The sequence below is a fragment of the Schistocerca nitens genome, unplaced genomic scaffold (genome assembly GCF_023898315.1).
Source record: "Schistocerca nitens isolate TAMUIC-IGC-003100 unplaced genomic scaffold, iqSchNite1.1 HiC_scaffold_421, whole genome shotgun sequence".
In the NCBI taxonomy this organism is placed as follows: Eukaryota; Metazoa; Arthropoda; class Insecta; order Orthoptera; family Acrididae; genus Schistocerca; species Schistocerca nitens.
In genome coordinates, this window is record NW_026045954.1 from 202372 (window position 1) to 230197 (window position 27826).

General features: G+C 47.3%; 1 protein-coding gene across 3 annotated transcripts in view; it reads left to right on the forward strand.

The window, feature by feature from the left end:
• LOC126231840 (ankyrin repeat domain-containing protein 65-like) overlaps nt 1-27826 on the forward strand; it is a 115044-nt gene that overhangs the window by 10936 nt on the left and 76282 nt on the right. The window contains exon 1 of one of the 3 annotated variants that reach the window (XM_049942424.1): nt 24472-24601. The exons of the other annotated variants lie outside the window; for them this stretch is intronic. The gene's annotated coding sequence lies outside the window, so the exon portion shown is untranslated. Of the gene's footprint in view, nt 1-24471; nt 24602-27826 lie in introns of those variants that run through there. 3 annotated transcript variants of the gene reach the window in all.

The following is a 27826-nucleotide window of genomic DNA, read 5'->3' on the forward strand; positions in this document are numbered from 1 at the left end:
CGTCCATCTTTCACTTCCATACAGGGCTACACTCCATAAAAATACTTTCAGAAGCGACTTCCTGACACTTAAATCTATACTCGATGTTAACAAATTTCTCTTCTTCAGAAATGATTTCCTTGCCATTGCCAGTCTACATTTTATATCCTCTCTACTTCGACCATCATCAGTTATTTTACTCCCTAAATAGCAAAACTCCTTTACTTCTTTGAGTGTCTCATTTCCTAATCTAATTCCCTCAGCATCACCCGATTTAATTTGACTACATTCCATTATCCTCGTTTTGCTTTTGTTGATGTTCATCTTATACCCTCCTTTCAAGACACTGTCCATTCCGTTCAACTGCTCTTCGAAGTCCTTTGCTGTCTCGGACAGAATTACAATGTCATCGGCGAACCTCAAAGTTTTTACTTCTTCTCCATGAATTTTAATACCTACTCCGAATTTTTCTTTTGTTTCCTTTACTGCTTGCTCAATATACAGATTGAATAACATCGGGGAGAGGCTACAACCCTGTCTCACTCCTTTCCCAACCACTGCTTCCCTTTCATGCCCCTCGACTCTTATAACTGCAATCTGGTTTCTGTACAAATTGTAAATAGCCTTTCGCTCCCTGTATTTTACCCCTGCCACCTTCAGAATTTGAAAGTGGTGACAGGTGGAAACTTGCACCAGACCGGGACTCGAACCCCGACCTCCTGCTTAGCGCTTGCGGCAGCCTTAATCCGCCTCAGCCATCTGAACGCACCTCCCATCCGGCCCAAACTCGCAGCCTGCCACACACTACTGAGGTAGCGTCACTCACCCATGAAGCCCTCACTCTGCAGTTCCTGATTCCTGTTGCGCATCCGTGCTGAAATTTTCAGAGTACTCTACTGAACGGTCATACGGCTATGGGGTACATATTTTTAATATCTTTATGTGTATAATTCTACTGTACGTGTGTATGTCACTGAATTCCTCCTAAACGGCTGGACCGATTTGAATGAATTTTTTTGTATGCATTTGGGTGGCGCCCTGGATGGTTTACACTCCTGGAAATGGAAAAAAGAACACATTGACACCGGAGTGTCAGACCCACCATACTTGCTCCCGACACTGCGAGAGGGCTGTACAAGCAATGATCACACGCACGGCACAGCGGACACACCAGGAACCGCGGTGTTGGCCGTCGAATGGCGCTAGCTGCGCAGCATTTGTGCACCGCCGCCGTCAGTGTCAGCCAGTTTGCCGTGGCATACGGAGCTCCATCGCAGTCTTTAACACTGGTAGCATGCCGCGACAGCGTGGACGTGAACCGTATGTGCAGTTGACGGACTTTGAGCGAGGGCGGGTGGACGTACCGCCGAATTGCTCAACACGTGGGGCGTGAGGTCTCCACAGTACATCGATGTTGTCGCCAGTGGTCGGCGGAAGGTGCACGTGCCCGTCGACCTGGGACCGGACCGCAGCGACGCACGGATGCACCCCAAGACCGTAGGATCCTACGCAGTGCCGTAGGGGACCGCACCGCCACTTCCCAGCAAATTAGGGACACTGTTGCTCCTGGGGTATCGGCGAGGACCATTCACAACCGTCTCCGTGAAGCTGGGCTACGGTCCCGCACACCGTTAGGCCGTCTTCCGCTCACGCCCCAACATCGTGCAGCCCGCCTCCAGTGGTGTCGCGACAGGCGTGAATGGAGGGACGAATGGAGACGTGTCGTCTTCAGCGATGAGAGTCGCTTCTGCCTCGGTGCCAATGATGGTCGTATGCGTGTTTGGCGCCGTGCAGGTGAGCGCCACAATCAGGACTGCATACGACCGAGGCACACAGGGCCAACACCCGGCATCATGGTGTGGGGAGCGATCTCCTACACTGGCCGTACACCACTGGTGATCGTCGAGGGGACACTGAATAGTGCACGGTACATCCAAACCGTCATCGAACCCATCGTTCTACCATTCCTAGACCGGCAAGGGAACTTGCTGTTCCAACAGGACAATGCACGTCCGCATGTATCCCGTGCCACCCAACGTGCTCTAGAAGGTGTAAGTCAACTACCCTGGCCAGCAAGATCTCCGGATCTGTCCCCCATTGAGCATGTTTGGGACTGGATGAAGCGTCGTCTCACGCGGTCTGCACGTCCAGCACGAACGCTGGTCCAACTGAGGCGCCAGGTGGAAATGGCATGGCAAGCCGTTCCACAGGACTACATCCAGCATCTCTACGATCGTCTCGATGGGAGAATAGCAGCCTGCATTGCTGCGAAAGGTGGATATACACTGTACTAGTGCCGACATTGTGCATGCTCTGTTGCCTGTGTCTATGTGCCTGTGGTTCTGTCAGTGTGATCATGTGATGTATCTGACCCCAGGAATGTGTCAATAAAGTTTCCCCTTCCTGGGACAATGAATTCACGGTGTTCTTATTTCAATTTCCAGGAGTGTAGATTCACAAATCAGCCCGGCAGATGGCACTGCAGTCGGTATCTAGGTTATTTATCTATATTGCAACTAAACGGCTGGATCGAGTTGAATGAATTTTTGTGTATGCATTCAAGTGGGGACCTGGAAAATTTACATTCTTGAATCAGCACGGTAGGTGGCGTTGCATTTTTGCGTGCAATATTGCGCGTATTATATTCAGATATAAGTTACGTGCATAGGATTTCGTTTATTTTTCGACATTTTAATTTGAGTGTATTATATTATGTGTGTTTCGTTATTTTGACATTTTACTTTTTTTATACGGTGTCTTTTGATATTTCAGGTATTCTAATCGCTTGAAATATAGTGCAGGACAACGTCTGTCGGGTCTGCTAGTTATACTATATGAATAAATAACGGTATTACCCTAACAGCGCGCAAAAGTAATAGGACATAGAGAATGCTCCAATGAAAAAATTGAGGTAGAGAATCGGGAGTCGGAGAAGCTAGCGTAATGAGATGTCGAAGTAAACTTGTCTATGTGTTCGTCTAGCAATACTGTTTTCAAGCTTATTTACAACTAACATGCCTACACGTTTACGCCTACTGTGCTGTTTATTCGTATGTACAGTCTGTATTTTCTGCCAGGAAATAAAGAGGACGAGCCTGATTATTAGGAAGTCATTATGCAGCTTTTGTTTGCTTTACTTGTCCATGAGGTGTCTCTGTTGCGTAGTGTTTACATTTTTCCTTGGCAGAACGTGCTCTCACTCAACAACAGACCATCGGAATGCACAATGGACGTGAACGGATTCAGGTGATCAGACAGGAGGCTTACGTACGTGTCACCTGTCAGAGTCGGATCTAGACGTATCACTCCAGTTCCAGATGCCCCCCACCATTACACGGCCTCCATCAGCTTGAACAGTGCACTGCTGACGTAAAGGATCCATGGATTCGTGAGGTTGTCTCCATCCCCTTACACCTCCATCCGCTCGATACAATTTGAAACGACCACGCAATATGTTTCCAGTCATCAACAGTACAATGTCGGTGTTGACAGGCCCAGGCGAGGCATAAAGCTTTGGGTCGTGCAGTCATCAAGGGTACACGAGTGGTCCGTCGGCTCCGAAAGACCATGCTTCGTTGAATGGTTCTCTCGCTGACACTTGTTGATGACCCAGCATAGAAATCTGCACCAATTTGCGAAATGGTTACACTTCTGTCGTGCTGCACGGTTCTCTTCAGTCGCCGTCGGTCTCATTATTGCAGGATGTTTTTGCGGCAGCAGCGATGTCGGAGATTCGATGTTTTACCGGATTCCTGATATTCACGGTACACTGTGAACTAGTCCTACGGGAAAATCCCCCCTTCATTGCTACCACTTCGGTGCCGTGAACAAGATATATGAGATGGGGGGAAACCCTCAGACATGGGGAAGAATGTAATAATTCCAGTTCTGAAGATAGCAGCTGCTGACTGGTCTATCAGCACACTAATAACAGGTCACGGCTGTTGAGATGCACCTGCCGCCAGCGATGGGGATTAGAGCTTCACAGTCTCCAGAAGTACCCGGGATTCTGAAGATCCACCTCTTTACGTACAGTGCACACAACTAACAACAGTAAGTTTTGGTTTTGAGTATGGTGACGGTACTGATTACAGCTCACTGCTATAACCAAAACATTGGTCAGTTGCTGAACTATTGCCATGACTAGAGACCACATTATATGCATTTGCATATATTTCTCCTTTTCACCTAGGCGCGCAGTCCGGAACCGCGCGACTGCTACGGTCGCAGGTTCGAATCCTGCCCCGGGCATGGATGTGTGTGATGTCCTTAGGTTAGTTAGGATTAAGTACTTTTAAGTTCTAGGGCACTGATGACCTAAGATGTTAAGTCCCATAGTGCTCAGAGCCATTTGAGCCATCTCCTTTTCACCGGTTATTGCATATTTAAACTAAAAGCTAGTGACGATGCCTATTTTCGCTCTGTGTTTACAATATTTTAAAAATTTAGACGGGCGGTCTCTAGCTCGATCTAGTTTTGCTTGACAGATTCACCGCGACCTAGAACTGCGTCCATACGCTAACCGAGAGGCCGCTGCCTCCCCAAATCGTTACCGAAGAGGAACAGGAAGAGGCTGACAGAGTCAATGCTCCTGCGCCCCTCTCCCCCCCCGGTTAATCCCCACTGGTTTCATACGTACGCGTTGACAACAATTAAATTAAACTACGCAAGCTTTTAGTCGCACATCCATTGTTCCTGTTTAGCTTTCTATGTACTTGTACACAGTGGAACGTGTTTACGACGTGTAGTATGTAACGGCCTGCCGGAGTGGCCGAGCTGTTCTAGGCGCTTCAGTCTGGAATCGCGCAACTGCTACGGTCGCAGGTTCGACTCCTGCCTCGGGCATGGATGTGTGTGATGTCCTTAGGTTACTTAGGTTTAACTAGTTCTAAGTTCTAGGGCACTGATGACCTCTGATGTTAAGTCCCATAGTGCTCAGAGCCATTTGAACCATTTCCTGCATCTGAATACGCGTGCCTATACCAGTTTCTTTGGAGGTTCAGTGTTTGTGGAGGATATCGACATACAGGTGGAGAGAAGGTGCCGGACAGAGAGAGAGAGAGAGAGAGAGAGAGGGAGGGGGGGAGGAGGAGGAAGAGATGGTCACAGAGAGGAAGGAGGGGATATGGACAGAGAGAAGGCAGGTAAGGAGATTACAGTACATATTCTATTCCCACACATATTTAGTAATTGTGAAACACAGCCAGGTTGGCTAGCTGCTGTATGACAACGTTTGAATCGTTTAATGTGCACTGAAATACTTTTATTCCCGCGTTGAGGTATTATGTGAAATGCGCGTGAACCGTGAATTTAACTTTTCAAAACTTCTTCTTCAGGAATTTACTTTATTTACTAGCGATTCATCAAGAACATTAACACACTATGTGAGCGTGGAAGTAGTTGGCAAGGAGTAACTGATGGAAACAAATTAAAATCACCTTTAACAAATTAAATTTCAACCCATAGAAATTTTATTTATGAAAGCCTTTTCAGAAACAGATTTAAAATTTATGAGCAGAAAAGCACCCTGGAAATATCAAGTTACAATTTAACAAATGTGGCTTTTACTCCTAAAAGCCTTTTCAAAACATTTAAAATTATAAGCAGAAAACCACCCTCGAAATAACAAGTTACAATTACTCAGAGGCAGAATAAGAATATTATTTTTTTTTACAGTAGGAGCCTTCGGGCTCAGAAGCTTCCGCTACCTTTCAACATGGCAGTAGTCACGACCGCTCACAACGACCTCTGAAAAACTACACTGGTGCAAATCTGCAACACACCAGAATACTTTTAAAATAATTTACAACTCACACAAACACATTAACTATGCACCCCGTAAGAGGGATGGAAATGGTACAAACACTCACACTAAAAACTTATTTTCCACCAAAGTGCAATTTGTTTTTAGAAGGGCTCTTACGGTGGAAGGGTGGCAACTTTATAAAAATGACTATTTAAATAAAACCCATGAAATGCAGACTTACATACAATGCACAACATGCTCTACATTACACTTATACCGCCTCGCGAGATGACAGGCAAGATAAAAACATATTTCAGGAATTCGGCCTTTACCTTAATTCTATAAATTCGTTAACACAGAATCCGACAAACATGTCAGAGGCAGCTATTGACGTACGGCAGACAGACAGACAGACACTAACAGCCTAACAAATGCGGACGAGAGACAGGCGAGCAAGCTGGGGACGAGAGGCTGACCAAGAAAACAAGTAGAATTTAACAAATAAGTGAAACAACTTATCTCCAATCAGATAACTTTTAATAAACAGCGATTTCTCGAGAAGACCTGGCGCAACACCCTCAAATCGCTCGCCCGAACCGTCCGCCGCCAGCCGCTTCAACGGACGCAGGAAGGCGCGCCGATCTCCCGTCTCACGGCGTCGCAGCTCGCACCGGCCAGACCGATGTCGTGGTTTGACTCCTGTTGCTCTCGTGTCGGCCGCGAAGCCACTACCCCTCGCTATACGGCGCGGCCCACTGGACTCACGTGGCGACCTCACATGCGCCGACGCTCAAGGCGGACAAGTCATCTCGTGTCCCAGTGCGCGACCGACCAACCGATCGATCCAACCGCCAATGACCATTGCCTGAGCCAAGTCGAGCAGACTGGCGGCCTAACACATACTAGCACTCCGGACGACAGACACTGACTACCCCACATTGACCCGGCTGGCCAACTGACCGCACTCGCCGGCTAGCGAGCTCATAGCGTCCCTTAAATGCAGGTGAACAGGCAACCTTTCCCCTTTCCCACCAGAGGGAGACACCAAAGGTGCGATTGCCACAGCGGCGCTGCCGCCAGAAACGGAGGGCGACTGCTCTGCAACACATGCTGCGGCGCGCTTTTCAAAACAGCAATTTTTACTACGGCTCAGTTTGCTCAACAAATGCCTTTCTATTTCTCTGGGTCAGGTCGAGGTCACAAGCGACGTAGCGCTAACTTTCCGACATGAGAGTCTCGGCTGCCATATTTAGAGACCCTGAGCGGATCCACAGCCACAGCCGGCGGTGGCGTCACGGTTCTAGACCTCTGACTGCACCGTGTGGGCCAAAACACAGCTGCAGACATTAACGTAGCTGAGCGAATGAACTGTATCACCCAGAATGTCGTCCCCAAAATGCTCATTTCCTCGTCAGTATTTCTAATGAACAGTCGCATCGACTTTACGTGTAATATGTAAAGCGTGTTCCAGCAGGAACAGCAAGATCCTTAGGAGGTGGCATCATAGATTTTTTTTGGAATAAATGGTTACATACGACACGTGTCCAATTTTTGTTGGTTAAAGAGGTTCAGTTATTAGAATCTAACCCAAACAAATTGTCACAGAAGGTATTAGTCAAGGCTGACGACGTTCATAAATTCCACCTCCGACTTCAGCGCAATTTAGCGAGTGTAGCTCTTTTGAGCTCCTCTAGGCATTCTTTTATGTGGGACAGCACATTTCATAACCCAGACGACCAGGATGACTCTTGTGTTCACTCTTCTGTTTTAGTGTTTCAACCACCCACAGGGGCAGAAATCTATATAGCTACGGTCTTCAAGGTCACGATGTCGAACAAACGTAAGCATTTCCGCCGATCCACCTTCCGAGTAATGTCAGATTTAGAGGATGTGTTACCTGATACACTGAACGTGCAAGGGCTCCTCCGTCACATTGGAAGAGAATACCTATCCTCGTAGCCAAAAGAACCTCTTGCAGTAAAGCTGGAAGCTCTTTTAAAGAAAGTCCAGATAACGGCGCGCCTGTCACACGATGCGGTAACAGAGCTGGGCCACTAAACTGGTCGACTGCCTCACCTCACCACAGACGTGCACAAAAGCTTTCTTGATAGTTTAACCGTGATTTTACTTTCAAAACCTTTTCTTAAGAATTTACTTTATTTACTAGCGATTTATCAACAACATTAACGCATTTAATCACACAATGTGAGCGTGGATGTAGTTGCCAGTGGGTCACTGATGAAAACAAATTAAATTTATTTCAGCAAAAGGAAATTTTATTCCTAAAAGCCCTTTCTTTAAACAGATTTAAAATTATAACCAGAAAGCACCATCCAAATATCAAGTTACAATTTATTCAGGGGCAGAAAGAACAAATATTGACAGTATGAGCTTTCGGGCAGTGAACGTTGCCGCTCCCTTTTGATACGGCCGTAGTCACGACCGCTCACAACAACCTCTGAAAGACTACCCTGGTCCAAATCTGCAACACACCAGATTACTTTAAACTAAAAATTTTAACAACTCACACAAAATGGTTCAAATGGCTCTGAGCACTATGGGACTTAACATCTATGGTCATCAGTCCCGTAGAACTTAGAACTACTTAAACCTACCTAAGGACAGCACACAACACCCAGCCATCACGAGGCAGAGAAAATCCCTGACCCCGCCGGGAATCGAACCCGGGAACCCGGGCGTGGGAAGCGAGAACGCTACCGCACGACCACGAGATGCGGGCAACAACTCACACAGGCACATAAACTGTGCACCCCGTAGGAGGGATGGAAATGCTACAAAACACTAACATTAAAAAAATTAACTTGCCATCGAAGGTGCAACTTGATTTTTTTTTAAAAAAAGCTCTTACGGTGGGAAGGTGACAAATTTATTTACTAAAATGACCATTTAAATAAAAAACCCATGAAATGCAGTCTTACATAAAATATATAAACATGCTATACATTACACATATACCGCGTCTCACGATAGTAGGCAAGATCAAAACACATTTCAGGAATTCGGCGGTTACACTTCAAGCAATAAATCCGTTAACACCGAATCCGACAAACATGACAGAGGCAGCTATTAACGCACGGCAGACCGACAGACAGACAGACAGACACTAACTGCCTAACAAATGCGAACGAGAGACAGACGAGCAAGCTGGGGACGAGAGACTGACCATGAAAACAAGTAGAATTTAACAAGTAAATGAAACAACATGTCACGAATCACTGAACTTCTAATAAACTGCGATTTCTCGAGAAGACCTGGCGCAGCACCCCCAAAACGCTCTCCCGAACCGTCCGCTGCCAGCCGCTTTACGGACGCAGGAAGGCGCGCCGATCTCCCGTCTCACGGCGTCGCAGCTCGCACCGGCCAGACCGATGTCGTTGGTTGACTCCTGTTGCTCTCGTCTCGGCCGCGAAGCAACTACCCCTCGCTATACGGCGCGGCCTGCTGGACTCACGTGGCGACCTCACATGCGCCGACGCTCAAGACGGACAAGTCATCTCGTGTCTCAGTGCGCGACCGACCAGCCGATCGATCCAACCGCCAATGACCATTGCCTGAGCAACTGGAGCAGACTGGCGGCCTAACATATACCAGCACTCCGGACGACAGACAGACACTGACTGCGCGACACTGACCCGGCTGGCCAACTGACCGCACTCGCCGCCTAGCGAGTTTTTTTTTTTTTCTTTATTGAGTTTCGATTCCGCAGCTTATTACGCCGCCCTTCAGCCAACCGAATTTGTTTTAAAAAGATGAAGATAATAAAAAATAACAGTTGGCGATAAAATCGGTGACTTAAAGGTAAAATGGCAGAAAATTCTGGAACTAAAATCATAAAACACAGGGTTGATGATGCTAATAAAATACACAGAAAGCAGAAAAATAATAGACAATTAAAAAACACGGCGACAGTCTGGTTTCTGTTCGCAAGAGATATAAAATGCACACCCAGCGACAGCATGATTTCTGTTTGCAACACTGTGGAAAGACGCACAACATTGAACACTCACTTAAACACTGCACTAAAAAGTTGGCACAAATATGACATACCACAGCCGAGAGCAGGTGGGGGGAAACTGGACAGATGACGGGGAAATAAAAGGTGGGGAAGGAGAGGAAAAGTGAAGGGGGAGAGGGGGGAAAGGAGCCAATGGAAGCTGAGGATTCATAAGAGGGGTGGGGGGGTGCTGAGTAGACGTGCCAGGGAGTGGGGAAGGCAGAGGAGGGAAATACTAAAGGACTCGGGGGGAGGGGGAGAAAGGAGATAGGGAGAGGTTAGGTGGGGAGAAAACACAGGATGGAAGGGGGGAGGAAGAGGGAGCCCAGGGAAAGGACGGAGGAAAGGAGGGGGGTGAGGATCAGAGTTGATAGGAGGGATAAATAGAGGGAGAGAGGGCACCATCCGGGAGGGGGAGTTGATGGAAGCCACCTTGGGAAAGGAGATGTAGGGTGTAGAGATGGAGGGTAGGGGGGACACAACAGTGAAGACGTGGCAGGGGGCGGGGATGGGAGAGGAGAGGAGCAACGAGGGGGTGAGGGGGTTCAAGGCGGCGGGAGGTGTAGAGGATGCGGATATGTTCGAGAAATAGGAGCAGATGGGGGAAAGGAATGAGATCATAGAGGATCCGCATGGGGGACGGGAGGCGTATACGGATGGCGAGGCGGAGTGCATGACGCTCAAGGATCTGGAGAGCCTAGCGAGCTCATGTTGTTGTTGTTGTTGTGGTCTTCAGTCCTGAGACTGGTTTGATGCAGCTCTCCATACTACTCTATCCTGTGCAAGCTTCTTCATCTCCCAGTACCTACTGCAACCTACATCGTTCTGAATCTGCTTAGTGTATTCATCTCTTGGTCTCCCTCTACGATTTTTACCCTCCACGGTGCCCTCCAATGCTAAATTTGTGATCCCTTGATGCCTCAAAACATGTCCTACCAACCAATCCCTTCTTCTGGTCAAGTTGTGCCACAAACTTCTCTTCTCCCCAATCCTATTCAATACCTCTTCATTAGTTACGTGATCTACCCACCTTATCTTCAGCATTCTTCTGTAGCACCACATTTCGAAAGCTTCTATTCTCTTCTTGTCCAAACTAGTTATCGTCCATGTTTCACTTCCATACATGGCTACACTCATAGCGCCCCTTAAATGCAGGAGAACAGGCAACGTTTCCCCTTTCCCACCAGAGGGAGACACCAAAGCTGCGATTGCCACAGCGGCGCCACCGCCAGCAACGGAGGGCGACTGCTTCACGCTACGCGATGCGGTGCGCTCTTCAAAACAGCAAATTTTTACCACGGCTCAATAGTGTTTCTCCACAAAGACACGAGGATTTTAGTTGGACCACGTATGTGGGTTACGAGTGTTAATTGATTAGTCCGAAGTGAAAGTCCTTTCGTAAGCAGATTGCATTAAAGTCATTGTACTGCGATTTCCAACCACAAAAATCAAACGTCTGCCTGCATCTGCTTCTCGATGGAGTTGAATCAGCTGTAAATTATCAGCACAGAGACTGAGCATACGCAGCATCAGCCATCATCGAGCACGTGCAACATTGAGGAGTGTAGAAATTCCGCGTGTGTTTGCTGAAAGACTGCAGCGGACCAGCTCAACAACGTCGTGTGTTTCGTGTACACATTCTTCATTTGCACATTGGGGTGAGATGTCACAGCTCGGCACTGCAAAAGTCACGTCGCGCAGTTTAGTGGAAACGCGACTACACACACTTAAATCTGGTACTCTGAACACGCTAAATCGTCTACTGTATTCTTTACAGGAAGAAGCAGCGTTTCCGTTGCAAAACTCGTTCACAAGTACCATGTAGGCATACTCAACATTTATCAATACACCGATAAGGCAGAGCATTATGACAACCGCCCACGGCGAAGTTGGACGGCGCCTGATGGCGTTGTGGGCGCATGACGCTTAACAAATGTACGTAAGTGGAGCAGGCACGGAAAGGAGATTGCCCCAGCGAAGATATGGCCTGCTAATGGGGAAATCCATTGAGATAAGCGCCTTTGCCAAAGAGCAGGTTATTATTACGCAGCCTGTGAACGAGTATCTCGAAAATGGAGAAGCTGGTCGAATGCTCACGTGCTACTGTCGTGAGCATCTATGGAAGGACAGTGAGTACCACTAGGCGCAGACCGTGGGCTATGAAGGCTCGTCCGTTCTGTAAAGTAGGGTGGATGGTGATCTGTGGCATGTCTGGCACGAAGACCTCAACGATACAACAGCAACTAAGCACGCACGAAGACAAATTGGAGTCGATGCACACACACACACACACACACACACACACACATCCGACTCATGAACGAGCGCCGAGCCAAAACCCGTCGTCCGGTAGGACGACCGACCGACGATCCACCAAGACCGTGGCCTGGCTCAAGTGGTGCGTGGTGGCAATGGTCGGGAGAGCCATGTCGCCTCAGACCTCACTGCTGCTCCAACCCGACTGCACCAGTGCCGCATTGCAACTCCCCGACTGGCAGGTCCGGACTGCACTCCAGACGCGTTCCCACTGACTGGCAGACGCGAACTCGCGACTCGAACTCCATATTCGAACTGGCCTACGACCGACAACGACCGGGAAGTAATAGCAGTCGAGCAAAGACACTACGGGAGGGGATACACCGATACGCGCTGCTAGCGCCAGTCACGTCAGGCAAAGCAGCAACTCAGTGACAGTGGTAATTTAAATTAACGTAGTGAAGTGGAAGTACGTAAAAACAGGGTCTAAAATAGATGATGGCGGGAACACGAGCCATGCACGGCTCACTCCTGTTCTATGTGAACCGTCGTAGGGTATTGTTGTGTACATAGTTCCGCGTAGTCAGCGCGTACACAACTTTCCCAATAGAGCACGCCCCGCTAAGCACAACAGCGCAGGCGCAGCGCTCGTCCGTCTCCGCACTATGAGATGGCGCTGTCTTAGAGACGGACCAAATTCTGCTTCTGCCAATCCGCGTATTAATATGTAACGCAGCCAAAGAGATTGCTGCTAATGTAGAACCTTTTCTCCTCGCGGATCACACTCACGCACACTCTAAAACTCGTGTTTCAGTAACTTGTTCAACATCGATTAGAATGGACAGGGACTGTGATTGCTGTGTTCGGATGAGGGCTGAGTTGGCATCCCTTCGCTCACAGTTGCAGGCGGCGCTGACTTTGGTCGCACAGCTTGAGGCTGTTGCTAATGGGCACCACTGTGGGGAGCTGGACTTGGGTATCACGGGGATGTCGACCTCGTCCCGTCTGTCCCCAGATCGGTCTCCCGCTGTGGTTGCCCGGGTTGCTGTCCGCAGTGGGGCTGAGCCCTCGCCTGTGGTTGATTGGGAGGTCATTCCAAGGCGTGGCAGGCAGCGAAAGACGTCCCCGGAGGCTGATCAGAAAGCCTCCCCGGTGCGTCTGACAAACAGGTTTCAGGTACTGTCTCTGGCTGAGCCAGATGCAGCTGCCTGCCCTGTTTCAGAGGATGATTCTCAGCCTTCAACGTCCGGGCAATCGCAGAGGGTGGGCTTATTGGTAGTTGGGAGCTCCAATGTTAGGCGCGTAATGGGGCCCCTTAGGGATATGGCGGCTAAGGAGTGGAAGAAATCCAGTGTGCATTCCGGGTGGAGTCATTCCAGATGTGGAAAGGGTCCTTCCGGATGCCATGAAGAGCACAGGGTGCAGCCAGCTGCAGGTGGTGGCACATGTCGGCACTAATGACGTGTGTCGCTTTGGATCTGAGGAAATTCTCTCTGGATTCCAGCGGCTATCTGATTTGGTGAAGGCTGCCGGTCTTGCTTACGAGATGAAGGCAGAGCTCACCATCTGCAGCATCGTTGACAGAACCGACTGCAGACCTTTGGTGCAGAGCCGGGTGGTCTGAATCAGAGGCTCAGACGGTTTTGCGACCGTGTTGGCCGCAGATTCCTTGACTTGCGCCATAGGGTGGTGCGGTTTCGGGTTCCGCTGAATAGGTCAGGAGTTCACTACACTCAGCTGGCGGCTACACGGGTAGCGGAGGCTGTGTGGCGTGGACTGGGCGGTTTTTTAGGTTAGAAGGCCTCGGGAAAGTACGGGATGGGCTGCAATCTCAAAGGGTGCATGGCAAATACAGGACGTGCTTGGATCAAGGAACAGTCGGAATTGTAGTTGTAAATTGTTGTAGTTGTGTTGGGAAAGTCCCTGAGCTTCAAGCGCTAATAGAAAACACAGAAGCTGAAATCGTTATAGGTACAGAAAGCTGGCTAAAGCCTGAAATAAGTTCTGCAGAAATTTTTACGGAGTCTCAGACGGTGTTCAGGAAAGATAGATTAGGCAGAATTGGTAGTGAAGTGTTTGTGTCTGTCAGTAGTGGTTTATCTTGTAGTGAAGTCGAAGCAGATACTCCGTGCGAATTGGTATGGGTAGAGGTTATACTTAACAGCCGAACTAAGTTAATAATTGGCTCCTTCTACCGACCCCCAGACTCCGATGATACAGTTGCTGAACAGTTCAGAGAAAATTTGAGTCTCGTAACAAATAAATACCGCACTCATACGGTTATAGTTGGTGGGGACCTCAACCTTCCCTCAATATGTTGGCAAAAATACTTGTTCAAAACCGGTGGTAGGCAGAAAAGATCTTCCGAGATTGTCCTAAATGCTTTTTCCGAAAATTATTTCGAGCAGTTAGTCCACGAACCCACGCGAATTGTAAATACACTCCTGGAAATTGAAATAAGAACACCGTGAATTCATTGTCCCAGGAAGGGGAAACTTTATTGACACATTCCTGGGGTCAGATACATCACATGATCACACTGACAGAACCACAGGCACATAGACACAGGCAACAGAGCATGCACAATGTCGGCACTAGTACAGTGTATATCCACCTTTCGCAGCAATGCAGGCTGCTATTCTCCCATGGAGACGATCGTAGAGATGCTGGATGTAGTCCTGTGGAACGGCTTGCCATGCCATTTCCACCTGGCGCCTCAGTTGGACCAGCGTTCGTGCTGGACGTGCAGACCGCGTGAGACGACGCTTCATCCAGTCCCAAACATGCTCAATGGGGGACAGATCCGGAGATCTTGCTGGCCAGGGTAGTTGACTTACACCTTCTAGAGCACGTTGGGTGGCACGGGATACATGCGGACGTGCATTGTCCTGTTGGAACAGCAAGTTCCCTTGCCGGTCTAGGAATGGTACAACGATGGGTTCGATGACGGTTTGGATGTACCGTGCACTATTCAGTGTCCCCTCGACGATCACCAGTGGTGTACGGCCAGTGTAGGAGATCGCTCCCCACACCATGATGCCGGGTGTTGGCCCTGTGTGCCTCGGTCGTATGCAATCCTGATTGTGGCGCTCACCTGCACGGCGCGAAACACGCATACGACCATCATTGGCACCGAGGCAGAAGCGACTCTCATCGCTGAAGACGACACGTCTCCATTCGTCCCTCCATTCACGCCTGTCGCGACACCACTGGAGGGGGGCTGCACGATGTTGGGGCGTGAGCGGAAGACGGCCTAACGGTGTGCGGGACCGTAGCCCAGCTTCATGGAGACGGTTGCGAATGGTCCTCACCGATACCCCAGGAGCAACAGTGTCCCTAATTTGCTGGGAAGTGGCGGTGCGGTCCCCTACGGCACTGCGTAGGATCCTACGGTCTTGGCGTGCATCCGTGCGTCGCTGCGGTCCGGTCCCAGGTCGACGGGCACGTGCACCTTCCGCCGACCACTGGCGACAACATCGATGTACTGTGGAGACCTCACGCCCCACGTGTTGAGCAATTCGGCGGTACGTCCACCCGGCCTCCCGCATGCCCACTATACGCCCTCGCTCAAAGTCCGTCAACTGCACATACGGTTCACGTCCACGCTGTCGCGGCATGCTACCAGTGTTAAAGACTGCGATGGAGCTCCGTATGCCACGGCAAACAGGCTGACACTGACGGCGGCGGTGCACAAATGCTGCGCAGCTAGCGCCATTCGACGGCCAACACCGCGGTTCCTGGTGTGTCCGCTGTGCCGTGCGTGTGATCATTGCTTGTACAGCCCTCTCGCAGTGTCCGGAGCAAGTATGGTGGGTCTGACACACCGGTGTCAATGTGTTCTTGTTTCCATTTCCAGGAGTGTAGTTGCGAAAACACACTTGACCTCTTAGCCACAAACAATCCAGAGCTAATAGAGGGCATCATGACTGATACAGGGATTAGTGATCACAAGGTCGTTGTAGCTAGGCTCAATACCGTTTCTTCCAAATCCACCAGAAACAAACGCAAAATAATTTTATTTAAAAAAGTGGATAAAGTGTCACTTGAAGCCTTGCTAAGAGACAATGTCCATTCCTTCCGAATTGACTATGCAAAGGTAGACGAGATGTGGCTCAAATTCAAAGATATAGTAGCAACAGCAATTCAGAGATTCATACCTCATAAATTGGTAAGAGATGGAACTGATCCCCCATGGTACACAAAACAGGTCCGAACGCTGTTGCAGAGGCAACGAAAAAAGCATGCGAAGTTCACAAGAACGCGAAATCCCGAAGATTGGCTAAAATTTACAGACGCACGAAATTTGGCACGGACTTCAATGCGAGATGCCTTTAATAGGTTCCACAACGAAACATTGTCTCGAAATTTGGTAGAAAATCCGAAGAAATTCTGGTCGTATGTAAAGTACACAAGCGGCAAGACGCAGTCAATACCTTCGCTGCGCAGTGCCGATGGTACTGTTACCGACGATTGTGCCGCTAAAGCGGAGTTATTGAACGCAGTTTTCCGAAATTCCTTCACCAGGGAAGACGAATGGAATATTCCAGAATTTGAAACACGAACAGCTGCTAGCACGAGTTTCTTAGAAGTAGATACCTTAGGGGTTGCGAAGCAACTCAAATCGCTTGATACGGGCAAGTCTTCAGGTCCAGATTGTATACCGATTAGGTTTCTTTCAGATTACGCTGATACAATAGCTCCCTACTTAGCAATCATATACAACCGCTCGCTCACCGATAGATCTGTACCTACAGATTAGAAAATTGCGCAGGTCGCACCAGTGTTTAAGAAGGGTAGTAGGAGTAATCCATCGAACTACAGACCTATATCATTGACGTCGGTTTGCAATAGGGTTTTGGAGCATATACTGTATTCAAACATAATGAATCACCTCGAGGGGAACGATCTATTGATACGTAATCAGCACGGTTTCAGGAAACCTCGTTCTTGTGCAACGCAGCTAGCTCTTTGTTTGCACGAAGTAATGGCCGCTATCGACAGGGGATCTCAAGTTGATTCCATACTTCTAGATTTCCGGAAAGCTTTTGACACCGTTCCTCACAAGCGACTTCTAATCAAGCTGCGGGCCTATGGGGTATCGCCTCAGTTGTGCGACTGGATTCGTAATTTCCTGTCAGGAAGGTCGCAGTTCGTAGTAATATACGGCAAATCATCGAGTAAAACTGAAGTGATATCAGGTGTTCCCCAGGGAAGCGTCCTGGGACCTCTGCTGTTCCTGATCTATATAAATGACCTGGGTGACACTCTGAGCAGTTCTCTTAGGTTGTTCGCAGATGATGCTGTAATTTACCGTCTAGTAAGGTCATCCGAAGACCAGTATCAGTTGCAAAGCGATTTAGAAAAGATCGATGTATGGTGTGGCAGGTGGCAGTTGACGCTAAATAACGAAAAGTGTGAGGTGATCCACATGAGTTCCAAAAGAAATCCGTTGGAATTCGACTACTCGATAAATAGTACAATTCTCAAGGCTGTCAATTCAACTAAGTACCTGGGTGTAAAAATTACGAAACAACTTCAGTTGGAAAGACCACATAGATAATATTTTGGGGAAGGCGAGCCAAAGGTTGCGTTTCATTGGCAGGACACTTAGAAGATGCAACAAGTCCACTAAAGAGACGGCTTACACTACACTCGTTTATCCTCTGTTAGAATATTGCTGCGCGGTGTGCGATCCTTACCAGGTGGGATTGACGGAGGACATCAAAAGGGTGCAAAAAAGGGCAGCTCGTTTTGTATTATCACGTAATAGGGGAGAGAGTGTGGCAGATATGATACGCGAGCTGGGATGGAAGTCATTAAAAAAGACGTCTTTCGTCGCGGCGAGATCTATTTACGAAATTTCAGTCACCAACTTTCTCTTCCGAATGCGAAAATATTTTGTTGAGCCCAACCTACATAGGTAGGAATGATCATCAAAATAAAATAAGAGAAATCAGAGCTCGAACAGAAAGGTTTAGGTGTTCGTTTTTCCTGCGCGCTGTTCGGGAGTGGAATGGTAGGGAGATAGTATGATTGTGGTTCGACGAACCCTCTGCCAAGCACTGAAATGGGAATTGCAGAGTAATCATGTAGATGTAGATGTAGATACCTGAACGCTCGAGGTATTATAACGAGTGTACAGACCTTCGATGAGTCAGTCTGCACCAGTCTGTACCAGTCTGCATTAGTCTGCAATTGTCTGTAGTCAAGTTTCAGTCTGCGCCTAATAAGATTATCATATTCCTGTACATAGCCATGAAGATAAATGAACAGACACTTAGTCAAGTATCAGAGATATGTGAGAATAAGATTAGCGTACCAAGACCAAAGGAACTTCAGATTGTCCATTGTAAACAGCATCCAGAATCAAGTTACGTAATATCTATGCCTTTTTATTATTTTAATAAATGTGTGTGAAAATTAATCAAGTTCTGCTTAAAATTGGTCACCGTCAATCTGCTACTCTAAGCGTGCAAGTGGCATTTCTATCGTCTGACCTAACGGCAGAAGGTATACACGCCACGATAAGACCACGAGACATATTGCTGACACTCGTCTACTTCGTTAGAGTGACAAGTCAAATAATCTGATAGTGTGTGTACCGAAGGTCTTACAGTACGCACACCATAGGTATGTGTAGAAATATTAATATTCATGAATAAAGCTAATGCGCAAATGTTGTCCTCTTCCTTGATGGTCTTAATAGCGCAAAGATGAAATGTCCTCATTTTTCGACTTTAGTTTCCAAAACTCACAATATTTATTCTAATGGCTTCCGTAGGTGACTCAGAAAATGACAATAACAAATGAAGCTATTGTAAAGAGCATGCGCTACAAAGTGTGTCCCCTTACTGGTTTGACGGGGATCGTCTTTGTAGACATTCCGTCCACTTCAGTCCCTTCGATAGCAACACCGTAAGAACGCTGTTGACAGTGTGATAACCACAACAGCTACTCTTGACATCAGACAGTTGGCCAGTGACGTGCGCTCATTGCCATCTCGGTCACACAGTCTATATAGGACAGCTGTGGCCACCCTACCATGATCCTTTGCAATTGCGGCCATTTTGGGTCTAGCCTTTTACCCGATTGCAGCGGACTGTTTTTGTACTGGGTATAGCGTTTGTCACCAGAAAGTGTGTGTATTTAGAAATGGGTTGCTATGCTGCACCGAATTGTAGCAGCAATTCGTCTAAAGGAATCAGATTATTCAGATTTCCTACAGACAAAGGTCAGAAAGCTAAATGGTTACAGAAATGTAGGAGAGATCAAATGGAAGCCAACAACACATTCCAAGTTGTGTGAGGTAACTAAATTATCGGTTAAAAGAATTACAGCTGAAATAGCGTATGTTTTCCATATAATTTATATGTTTACCATTTTTTTTTAAGTTTCACTTTGAGGATTCACAGTTGGAGTTAAGGAGAGCTGATGGGAGAAGACTGCTAAAATGGAATACCATTCCAACGAAATTTTACGTCCCAAATCCACCCAAACTATATTAGAACAAATAAGCCCTCGGTCACAAATATTAAGTCAAAATTGACCAGGTTTCGACGCTACTATGAGCGTCGTCTTCAGATTTAAACTAACTATTGTAAAACATAATAGGTATCTAAGACATTAATAAACTAAAGTGTGTACAGTTAACACATATTTATAGTTGGTGGATCAGAATAAAAGTGGTACAACCCGTAGACAATTTAGTTAGCTTCGTCGAAAACAAAGAATCATGCCAGTCGGTTCAGCAGATTTGAAGTTACCATACCGCGCGATAAAAAAAAAGTCATTTCGAGAAAAATGCGTTTGAAGTTTTGACTGCATATAAATGCAATATTACGCAACGTACGTTCAATCTGCTATTCCGGGTCCATAAACTAGTCGTTCCTCTTCCTCACAGAGGGCGTTCTGCTCGATCAGGGCCATCCTGCCCTGCTCCAGAGCCGCTCGTACGGCCGGTGACAAGCGGTTCTCGGCCGCTCGAATCCGGTGGTCGTCCGAATGCTGGGCGATCTGCGTCCCAGGGTGACGTCCATCGCTGTCTTGGTCTTCAGAACTGCTGAATACCCTTCGCTGAAGCTGCTCACTGCCAGCAAAGTCGCAATCTCCACAGTCTTCGCACCAGAATGTAAATGCTTGGGTGCTAACTTCAAAACACACGCGTTGAAAGTTTCATTTGTACGTATTTTGCGTGTTTCCTCCCAAGCACCGGTACAGTAACTCGTCCTCCGAAAGAAAAAAAACTGGTGCGTGAAAAAGGCCGATTTCAGACAGGTGCATCTGTTTGTTCAACCGCGAATAACAAACATTTCCGTTCCGTACTCGAAAAAAAACCGTTTCAGGAGTGGATTCTAAACACTTTTATGGATCCAAAAATGCAATTAATGTATTTTTTGAACCAAAATATAGTAAACCTCCCCTTAACGTTGCGGTTTCTTCTGGAGAAGCCAATCCTGTTTAGAAGAAAATAATATGTATTCAGGGAACGGAAAGTTTGAACTTGTACATGAGTCCCAGATGGGTACACGAACTGCCACATTGGATCACACAATAACAATAACAGAGCATTGCATCTAAGGAACGTGTCCAGCGTTGATATGACTAGTATTGCCAGTGGCGCTGGGCTTATGTCTGATCGGAAGATCATGTGTCGCTGATATTCTGGAATGTGAAGCAAAATAGACCTTATACTAAACGGTGTATGGAAAATAATCATCCGATTTTTAAAAAGTCGTAACTGTTGCGTTATTTGAGATATGTGCGTGAACAACGTACTGTGGAAAGATCAAACTCTCGAGTTTTACATGGTTCCCTCTAAGTAGCGGCATTGTGTGCCCACGTCAGTTCTAGTAAAAATGGTGTCGGGACAGCAGAAAGCAGTGCGGGTCAGTAATAACTGTTCAGCATGACTTTCGTACTAGGCACGGTGTGGACCCTCCTACAGCACAGAGCATTAGGCGATGGCGTGAACAATTCCGAGAAACAGGTTGCTTGTGTGAAGTCAAGAGAGATGAGAATTGTGGCTCTGACATCGACTTTAAAAACGTATGTGTACTGGCTAAAAAAAGAAAAGAAAAAACGTTTATTGAAGAAAGGTCGAAGAAGCGCTTGAAATTTCTAGAAATGCATCTAATTTCAATAGAGAGGACGGCTATAGGCTTCCGGCATCGTGGCTCCCCGCCATCAAGGAAGTAAACGCGTGGCCGCGGTGTAAACAACGCGCTGCAAGTCACCTCGGCGGACAAAAATATTTTGGGTAAACATTCCCCCTCTCTTGCTCTGTGCGTTTCGAATCTAGCCACTGATGACGACGAACCAATAGCGGTAGCAGGCATTCCAACCAATAACCCTTCTTCGGCATAAGTGTGGAGTAGTGCCTTTCTATCCAATGACTATGGTCCACCAATGGTAGTGTTGTGTACATAGTTCTGCATAGTCAGCGTGTACACAGCTTTCCCAATAGAGCGCACCCCGCTAAGCACAACAGCGCAGGCGCAGCGCTCGTCCGTCTCCGCACTACGAGATGGCGCTGCCTTAGAGACGGACCAAATTCTGCTTCCGCCGATCCGCGTATTAATATGTAACGCAGCCAATGAGGTTGCTGCTAACGTAGAACCTTTTCTCCTCACGGATCACACTCGCGCAGTGATACCTGAACGCTCGAGGTTTTATAACGAGTGTACAGACCACCGATTAGTCAGTCTGCATCAATCTGCGTTAGTCTGCATTAGTCTACATTAGTCTGTACCAGTCTATAGTCAAGTTTCAGTCTGCGCCTAATAAGATTACCATATTCCTGTACATAGCCATGAAGAGAAATGTATAGACGCTTTGTCAAGTATCAGAGATATGTGAGAATAAGATTAATGTGCCGAGACCAAAGGAACTTCAGATTGTCAATTGTAAATAGCATCCAGAATCAAGTTAAGTAAGGTTTATGATTATTATTATTTTAATAAATGTGTGTGAAAATTAATCAAGTTCTGTAAAGTTGGTCTGCTACTTTAAGCATGCAAGTGCCATTTCTATCGTCTGACCTAACGGCAGAAGATAAACACGCCACGATAAGACCACGAGACATATAGCTGACACTCGCCTACTTCGTTAGAGCAACAAGTCAAATAATCTGATGGTGTGTGTACCGAAGGTCTTACAGTACGCACACCACAGGTAGCCATATGAATTTCAACCAATACCATCACTTCTCCAACACGAACGCGTGAAAACTCCCCCTTTATAAGAGGACTCGACATTCGTCTCTGTCTGTTCTTGCAGTAGTGGACACCAGAAGATGCTGAGGAAGATCCCAGCAGAAGGGTCGAAACGTCGATCATTTTAGAAGAAACATGACGCGGCCTAATAACCCAGAAGATTTTAGCTTCAGTGAAGTGAAATCGCCGGGCCGTCCCCGAGTGTCTGAAACAGACGTCTAATGCGTCTACGCAAGGGGTCCGCAGAAATCCGTTCGCCGTGCAGCTCGACAGCTCAACATACCCGCAATGTCCGTCTGGCCTGTGTTGCGTCGACGTTCACACACGAAACCGTACAACATTCAGCTACTGCAAGCTCTTCGTGAAGGTGACCAACAACGTGTGGAGTTCTATTATTTCGTTCTTGGCGTGATGGAGTCTGATAATTTTCTTCCACGCTTAGTCTTTAGTGACGAGGCAACATTCCATTTAAATGGAAAGGTGAACCGTCATAAAGTGAGAATATGGGGTACAGAACAACCACACACTCCTACAACATCAGAGGGACTCTCCATAATTTAATGTGTGTTGCGCAATTTCACGAGGGAAGGTGTAGGATTTGTTTTTCTTTGCCGAGAACACTGTTACAGGAAGCACATGTCACGACATGCTTGAAAACTTTCCGTTTCCACAGTTGGAGACTGATTCGAACGACTTCATACAACAACAGGATGGGGCACCGCCACACTGGCATCTGAATGTGCAGGAATTTTGAAATCAAAGGATTGCTGGACGATGGAGCTATCGCACTGGACCAAATGATTCAACCTCACATTACTGGCCTCCAAGGACACCAGGCCTGACTGTCTGTGATTATTTCTTGTGGGGGTTTCTGAAAGACTCTGTTTATGTTCCTCCTTTACCAACAACAACGAATGAACTGAGACATCGCGTAAATGTAGCTGTGGAAGGTGTAAATCAAGACTTGCTCGCTGCAGTGTGGAAGCAATTTCAGTACCCCCTCTACATACACCTTGTATCTCAAGGGGGGAGTAGTGAACACCTATAAAAGGTGTGAAAAAAAAAATCTTTTTTGAGTTTCCCGTTCATGAAAAAACAAAATTCAGTGCATATGTTTATTAGTTTCAGAAATACAGGGTGTTACAAAAAGGTACGGCCAAACTTACAGGAAACATTCCCCCCACAAAAATAAAGAAAAGATGTTATGTGGACATGTGTCCGGAAACGCATAATTTCCATGTTAGAGCTCATATTAGTTTCGTTCTTCCACCTACGCTCAATGGAGCACGTTATCATCATTTCATACGGGATACTCTACCTGTGCTGCTAGAACATGTGCCTTTACAAGTACGACACAACTTGTGGTTCGTGCACGATGGAGCTCCTGCACATTTCAGTCGAAGTGTTCGTACGCTTCTCAACAACAGATTCGGTGACCGACGGATTGGTAGAGGCGGACCAATTCCATGGCCTCCACGCTCTCCTGACCTCAACCCCCTTGACTTTCATTTATGGGGGCATTTGAAAGCTCTTGTCTACGCAACCCCGGTACCAAATGTAGAGACTCTTCGTGCCTGTATTGTGGACGGCTGTGATACAATACGCCATTCTCCAGGGCTACATCAGCGCATCAGGGATTCCCTGCGACGGAGGGTGGATGCATGTATCCTCGCTAACGGAGGACATTTTGAACATTTCCTGTAACAAAGTGTTTGAACTCACACTGCTACGTTCTGTTGCTGTGTGTTTCCATTCCATGATTAATGTGATTTGAAGAGAAGTAATAAAATGAGCTCTAACATGGAAAGTAAGCGTTTCCGGACACATGTCCACAAAACATATTTTCTTTCTTTGTGTGTGAGGAGTGTTTCCTCAAAGTTTGGCCGTACCTTTTTGTAAAACCCTGTATAGACGTGCCAAATCGGATGATCCTTTTTGATACAACCTGTATATTTCAATGTTCTTCAAGCATAAAAAAACAGATAATTTTAGGTTACTGTACGCTACAGCATGGTACACAAAGATGGTACTGACATTCATAGCTATAGAGGTGGGAACCTTACGTGGTGACCAAGAAGAGTTAAGTAGACAATTGGGCAGCGTAGCGGTGGAAGATCACGTAACGTCGATCTCTTAATAAAAGCAAAATAGGATTTGTGCACCTAAATGTTCCACTGGTAAACACCAAAGGTTATTTGAGATTTCTGTTCTTTACTGCATGGTATCACTTTTACATTCTGTATGTCACAGAAAGGGAACTGAGAGACATGCGTGAAAGCTGAAAAGTGCAACACTGGAAATAGGAGAATGACGCGTCGTCCAGCGTGTAAGTGGTTCTCCAGGAGGAGCGCCCAGCCGGACACGCCTCCGCTGTAAGGCCTCGCTGACAGACCGGTGAGTGTGAGCAGCCGTAAAGCCCTTCTGACAAGGGAACCTCCCCATCGCACCCCCCTCAGATTTAGTTATAAGTTGACACAGTGGATAGGCCTTGAAAAACTGAACACAGATCAGTCGAGAAAACAGGAAGAAGTTGTGTGGAACTATGAAAAAATAAGCAAAATATACAAACTGAGTAGACAATGCGCAAGATAGGCAACATCAAGGAGAATGTAAGCTCAGGAGCGCCGTGGTCCCGTGGTTAGCGTGAGCAGCTGCAGAACGAGAGGTCCTTGGTTCAAGTCTTCCCTCGAGTGAAAAGTTTAATTTTTTATTTTCAGACAATTACACAGCTCTACAAAATAAATTTTTTTTTTCGTTGCCAGGGAAGTTTGAACGAAAAAGGGATATTGTTATGATACTCATTCCGAGTATACACTCCTGGAAATGGAAAAAAGAACACATTGACACCGGTGTGTCAGACCCACCATACTTGCTCCGGACACTGCGAGAGGGCTGTACAAGCAATGATCACACGCACGGCACAGCGGACACACCAGGAACCGCGGTGTTGGCCGTCGAATGGCGCTAGCTGCGCAGCATTTATGCACCGCCGCCGTCAGTGTCAGCCAGTTTGCCGTGGCATACGGAGCTCCATCGCAGTCTTTAACACTGGTAGCATGCCGCGACAGCGTGGACGTGAACCGTATGTGCAGTTGACGGACTTTGAGCGAGGGCGTATAGTGGGCATGCGGGAGGCCGGGTGGACGTACCGCCGAATTGCTCAACACGTGGGGCGTGAGGTCTCCACAGTACATCGATGTTGTCGCCAGTGGTCGGCGGAAGGTGCACGTGCCCGTCGACCTGGGACCGGACCGCAGCGACGCACGGATGCACTCCAAGACCGTAGGATCCTACGCAGTGCCGTAGGGGACCGCACCGCCACTTCCCAGCAAATTAGGGACACTGTTGCTCCTGGGGTATCGGCGAGGACCATTCGCAACCGTCTCCCTGAAGCTGGGCTACGGTCCCGCACACCGTTAGGCCGTCTTCCGCTCACGCCCCAACATCGTGCAGCCCGCCTCCAGTGGTGTCGCGACAGGCGTGAATGGAGGGACGAATGGAGACGTGTCGTCTTCAGCGATGAGAGTCGCTTCTGCCTCGGTGCCAATGATGGTCGTATGCGTGTTTGGTGCCGAGCAGGTGAGCGCCACAATCAGGACTGCATACGACCGAGGCACACAGGGCCAACACCCGGCATCATGGTGTGGGGAGCGATCTCCTACACTGGCCGTACACCACTCGTGATCGTCGAGGGGACACTGAATAGTGCACGGTACATCCAAACCGTCATCGAACCCATCGTTCTACCATTCCTAGACCGGCAAGGGAAATTGCTGTTCCAACAGGACAATGCACGTCCGCATGTATCCCGTGCCACCCAACGTGCTCTAGAAGGTGTAAGTCAACTACCCTGGCCAGCAAGATCTCCGGATCTGTCCCCCATTGAGCACGTTTGGGACTGGATGAAGCGTCGTCTCACGCGGTCTGCACGTCCAGCACGAACGCTGGTCCAACTGAGGCGCCAGGTGGAAATGGCATGGCAAGCCGTTCCACAGGACTACATCCAGCATCTCTACGATCGTCTCCATGGGAGAATAGCAGCCTGCATTGCTGCGAAAGGTGGATATACACTGTACTAGTGCCGACATTGTGCATGCTCTGTTGCCTGTGTCTATGTGCCTGTGGTTCTGTCAGTGTGATCATGTGATGTATCTGACCCCAGGAATGTGTCAATAAAGTTTCCCCTTCCTGGGACAATGAATTCACGGTGTTCTTATTTCAATTTCCAGGAGTGTATTTGTACTTTTTCCAAATTGGCTCTGGTTTTTGAGATATAGGTTATTTGTGGAAATGAGAGTTTCATGTGGATAATATCGACTGCAGGGTCCATATATGGTGTAATGTATTTGCTACCTGTTTTTTAATTAGTGATATTGTACTATCTTTATTAAACAATTGTGCTCAGGGAGTGCATCTGTGTGGTTGAGGATTACATCATGCAAACATCACACTGTCAGCATGTGTTCAGTCCTGTTGTGCGGTGCGTGTGTTGAAGATATTGAGGGTTGTGCAGATTTGAATTCGGCGGTACTCGACATTCATTTGTTGGCCGAGGTAATCCCTGGACTCAGTAGTGAAAAACTTAAGGCAGGAATATTTGATGGTCCTCAAATTCGCAGGCTCATCGACGATACCAATTTTACAAGTGTCATGACTGTCACTGAAGCATCGGCCTGGAACAGTTTTGTCGCTGTTGTAAAATGTTTTTTGGGCAATCATAAAGCTCCCAATTACGAGGAACTGGTCAAAAACATGCTCACTAACTTTCAAAACTTAGGAGCTAACATGAGCATAAAATTGCACTTCCTTCACAGCCACTTGGATCGATTTCTCGTAATCTAGGTGATTTCAGTGAGGAACAAGGAGAGCGGTTCCATCAAGATATGAAAGGAATAGAGGAAAGATATAAAGGAAGATGGGACAGGCATATGATGGCAGATTATTGCTGGAATCTGCAACGTGACTGTTCTGAAGAGACCTATAAAAGGAAAGCGTGCAGGAAGCGGTTCGTCATGGACGGAAAATGATATACTTATAGAGAAACTTTTCAATTATGTTTTATACGTGGACAAATGCCTATCAGGTTTTCATAGAAGCTATTTATAAAGATTATTTTTTCATTGTAGTTTGTAGCGCTCGAGTTCAGTATTAGCAATTTTTTCTAATTTTTTGAATAAATCATGCATTATCTCAAAACCTAGAGTCAAACTGCATAAATGGTTGCTATATTCGTCCTCAGCACCACTAACCCATCCTAAAGCCACTCAAATATCCTTGGCAAGAAAATGAGTGTTGACCAGTGTTATCAAAGTTCAGGGACTCACACATAATCAACTTCGCTCTCCAAAATGTCCAGGACATGTTCAGATTTGCTTGGACTTATGCAGGATTTGACGGTCTACACACGGAAAAATTTGAAAACGTTAAAAACATATGTTTTGACAGAGCACAGGGAAAACTGTGAAACTGTTGCATTCATTTGTTGCAGTTTATGTGACAAACTCTTATGTTTTCATCATTTTTTGGGAGTGATTATCACATCCACAAGGAAACCTAAATCGGGCAAGGTAGAAGAATCTCTTTACCCATTCGCCAAGTGTACAAGTCAGGTGGGTCGAC